Source organism: Miscanthus floridulus, unplaced genomic scaffold, assembly GCF_019320115.1.
Source record: "Miscanthus floridulus cultivar M001 unplaced genomic scaffold, ASM1932011v1 fs_330_2_3, whole genome shotgun sequence".
Lineage (NCBI taxonomy): Eukaryota > Viridiplantae > Streptophyta > Magnoliopsida > Poales > Poaceae > Miscanthus > Miscanthus floridulus.
The window spans coordinates 44,735-49,699 of NW_027096598.1; positions in this window are offsets into that span (position 1 = coordinate 44,735).

A 4,965-nucleotide genomic window follows, 5' to 3' on the forward strand; every position below is an offset into this window, starting at 1 on the left:
GCGCATCCCCTGGTTGAAGCTCCGCTCAGTGAGCTCTCCTTTCCACGACGTGATCCTTAGAACGCAGGTGTACCCGCTTGGGCAGATCGACCTGCCCATCACGTTTGGCAACCGAGCCAACTTCCGCACAGAGGTCCTTACCTTCATGGTGGTGGACTTCCTAGGTCCTACCATGCCATCTTGGGGCATCCATGCTTTGCCAAGTTCATGGCAATCCCCAACTATTCCTACCTGAAGTTGAAGATGCTAGGACCGAACGACATCATCACTGTGCGTAGCACCTTTTTGCATGCCTACACATGCGACCGTGAGCATTTCAAGCTCACCACTACCATCATCAACTCAGTCGAGCTCCCTCGGCTCGAAAAATCATCGACCCCAGCAGTCTCAGACTACAACAAGCCAACCTCCTCGATTGCTTCCACCCACTCAAAAAAACTAAGGCGGCGGGAATCGACCCCACCGACCCAACCAAGACGGTGTGGATCGGGACCCAACTCTCGGCCAAATAGGAATGCGAGCTTGCCGACTTTCTATGCGCCAATCGCGATGTCTTCACATGGAAACCTTCTGACATGCTAGGCATACCACGGGAGGTCGCTGAGCACGCATTACACCTCGTCTTAGGCTCCAAGCCCACCACGCAACATCTGCGTTGCTTTGACAATGAGAGGCGTAGGGCCATAGGCGAGGAGGTCGCCAAACTCCTAGCGGCCGAATTCATCAAGGAGGTATACCACTCCGACTGGCTTGCCAATCCTATTCTTTTCAAAAAGAAGACCAGGAAATGGAGAATCTGCGTTGATTATGCCAGCCTCAACAAGACGTGCCCAAAGGACCATTTTCCTTTGCCACGCATAGACCAGATAGTTGACTCCACCTTGGGATGCGAGATCCTCTCCTTTCTAGATGGCTACTCAGGCTATCACTAGATCACGATGAAAGAGTTAGACCAGCTCGCAACCTTGTTCATCACCCCGTATGGTTTGTACTGTTACGTAACCATACCTTTCAATCTGAAGAATGCTGGCGCCACCTATCAACAGTGCATGTAGCAATGCTTCGCTGATCAAATCGACCCACTTGATTAGCCTGACCAAGTCGAGCAGCCGAAACCAACAATCACCATCTATGTTGATGATATAGTGGTCAAAACGGCTCAAGCTTGTGACCTGATCATGAACTTGGCTACGACATTCACGAACTTGGCCACAACATCAAATTGAATCCCAAAAAGTGTGTTTTTGGGGTTCTAAAAGGGAAGTTGCTAGGGTACATCATGTCTAAACGCGGTATTGAGGCCAACCCCTAAAAAATCATGGCCATCTCCAACATGGGCCCTGTACGCAACGTCAAGGGCGTATAGAGGCCACCGGCTGTTTGGCCGCCCTGAGCTGATTCGTCTCCTAGCTAGGCGAGCGAGGGATGCCTCTCAAAAAACTTCTCAAAAAGACAGACGCATTCGTCTGGACTGAGGAAGCATAGTAGGCTTTGGAGAGCCTCAAAGCGTCACTGACGTCGACCCCAATCCTCATCGCTCGTGAATAGGGAGAACCCCTCCTCCTCTATGCCGCAGCAAGCAACCATGTGGTGAGCGTCGCCCTAGTTGTCAAAAGGGAGGAGCCAGGACACCACCTTAGGGATCAATGACCCATGTACTTCATCGGGGAGGTACTCATTGATGCCAAGGTTGGTACCCCTAGGTGCAAAAACTTCTATACATCGTGCTGATGGCGACCTGAAAGCTCCTACACTACTTCACTGACCACAAAGTCTCGGTCGTCACTTCATACCCACTAGGAGACATCGTCCACAACCGTGACACCGCGGGATAGGTCTCTAAGTGGGCACTCAAACTAATGGGCCACGACATTAGGTATATCCCCCACACCACTATTAAGTCTTAGGGTCTCATAGATTTTGTCGCTGAATGGACTGAGGTCCAGCTCCCAACCCTAGACATCACCCACAAGTACTGGACGATGTACTTTGATGGGTTCATAATGGCACCTGACTCAGGGGCTAGAGTGGTTCTAATCTCCCTAGATAGGAGCAGGCTTTGCTACAAGATCTGACTCCCCTTTTCACCCTCAAACAATGCTGCGGAATACGAGGCCCTCATCAACAAACTACGCATCGCCATCGAGCTCGGCGCTACGTGGCTCTACATCCACGGCGACTCAGAGTTGGTCGTCGATGAAGTCATGAAGGAGTCCTCTTGCAAAAGCCCCCTCATGGCAGTATACTGCCAAGAGGTGCGCAAGCTCAAGGACAAATTCCAGGGGATCAAACTACATCATGTCCTTCAAAAGGACAACGATGCCACCGATTTTCTCACAAAATTGGCTGCCAGGCAGGTCATGACTCTGGATGGGGTCTTCATCAATGACCTTCATGAGCTATCCACCTACATCCTAGAAGGTCTGATCTAGACACTCCCTGATGCCAACCTAGCGCTCGGGGGCTCCAACCTCAGTGCTTCCAGGACGACGTCGCCCGCCGACGTCGCTATGGTAGCAATCGATCAAACCAACTGGCGAGCGTTGCTACTCGCCTACCTCCTCGAGGAGGTTCTCCCACCCGAGAGGACTAAAGCATGATGGATCGCTCGACGCACCAAGACATTTGTCGCATTCGATGATGAACTTTACAAGCGAAGTCCATCGGGAGTACTCATGAAATGTGTCCCTACCGACCAAGGAAAACAAATCCTCCTTGAGGTCCATGCTAGAATCTACAGACATCATGTGGCCCTAAGGTCACTGGTCAGAAAAGCCTTTCGCAAGGTTTTTACTAGCCCACTGTGCTATGAGATGTAGAGGAGGTCATCCGTAGGTGTGAAGGATGCCAGTTCTACGCTCGGCAAACTCATTTGCCAGCATAGGAGCTCCAAACCTTCCCCATCACCTAGCTGTTTGTGGTCTGGGGCCTTGACATGGTAGGAACCCTCAAAAAGAGCCCGAGTGGCTTCACTCACCTACTCGTAGCAGTGGTCAAATTCACCAAGTGGATAGAGGCAAAGCCCATCACCAACATTCATTCGAAAGAGGTGGTCAAGTTCTTCCACGACATCATCTAATGGTTTGGTGTTCCTAACTGTATCATCACTGACCATGGAACTAACTTCACCGATAAGAAGTTCTTGGACTTTTGTGATGGATACGACATCAGGATCAACTGGGTCTCGGTCGGACCTCTACGTACTAACGATCAGGTCGAGCATGCCAATGGCATGGTCCTCCAAGGACTCAAGCCATGCATTTTCGATGAACTCAACAAATACGTCGAGCGATGGGTTGTAGAGGTTCTAGCGATCCTCTAGAGCCTAAGAATGACACTAAACTGATCCATAGGATTCACACCTTTCTTCCTAGCCTACGGAGCTAAAGCGGTGCTGCCCTTTGACCTAGACCACTGTGCCCCAAGAGTGAAGGCCTTCGACCAAGACCAAGCCACGGAAGCTCAGCAGGATGCGGTCGACTTGCTCGAGGAGACCCGTGAGATGACCGTCATCCGCTCTGCTTGCTACCAGCAAACTCTCCGCAGGTACCACGAAAGGAAAATTAGAGGGAGGATCCTCGAGGTCAGAGACCTCATGCTTCGAAGGACCCAATCGACCAAAGAGAAACACAAACTCTCTCTACCATGGTAAGGATCCTATACGGTGACCAAGGTGATCTGACTGGGCACCTATCGACTGAAGGACAACAACGGCGACATTCTCACCAACACTTGGAACATCGAACAATTACGTCGTTTCTTCCCTTAAAAATTCGGTCTTACCATTTTCTTTCATTCAACGTTTGCTCCTACAAGCATCTCGGCCCAAACACTCTTGGCCTAGGTCACTCGGGGGCTCCATGAGGGTGAGATACCACCTCTTTTTTCTACTATCATATAGTAAATACTTTTTACCTAAACGAAAGGGTAGTCCATTCCTTTAATTACCCTACGTAACTTATGCTTTAAACATTCTGACCGATCACACCCTGGCATGACCTACGGTTATGAGCAGCTGAGCCTCGCGGGCCATGCCTAGGTTCTTAAGGTTGTAGCCTATGGTTCAAATAGGCAGCTGTGAAAAAGAAAGAATAAAAACAAAGCTATGCTAGGGTAAAAATAAGGAACGGATGGGATAAGCTTCCCCTTACGAAGTGATTCCATCACAAAATGAAATTGATGTATTCATAAATACACAAAAATGTTTTCACAGGGACTCCCCCATGAACTTATCCCTTACACATATTGCCTATTTCTACTTTACATTCTATTGTGGCTGCCCGGCGGCATCAACTGCCGGCTCGATCGACGAGGATAAGAGCTGCCTGGTCTTTGATGGGACGATGTTCGGCTCGATCGGAGGCGGGACAACATTCACTTCCAACCTAGGATCCACTCCATCTGTAGGCTCGATGATGTCTTCTGGATGCGCACCTTTGGCTATGCTCGCGCAACGAGCCTCCATCACCCACTGCGCGGAGACTTGCTTGGCCACCAATTGTGCGTGTGGTAGCAAGCTTTCCCCGAGCGCATGGATGGCGTCCGCGCTCTAGCCATCGGTGTACTCGCTGTAGATGGCGGCGAAGTCCAGGTCCATGTGATGAGTTGCCACCGAAGTTAGCACCCCTGATGTCCCGTAGAACATCCCATCGGAGATAAGCGCCCGAACTTTGTCTGGGACCTCTGCCAGTTGGATGGCGGGCGTGCTGGTGCTCGGCGCCGACCTCAACACCTCCGAGATGACAACCTAGGTGACATTACAAATCTGGTCAAGTTCCCCCTCAAGAGCACATCTCTCTTCAAGGGACTTGGGCAGTGCCTCCAAGCTCCGACCAATCGTTGCCTTGGCCATCTCTAGGTCCTACTCTAGAGAACCGATTCTTCCGCCTAGTTCTACAAAAAGCATGACAAGTTCAGAAGCAAGGGAAGGGAAAAACTAAGGCATCAACCAAAAGCAAAATAGGT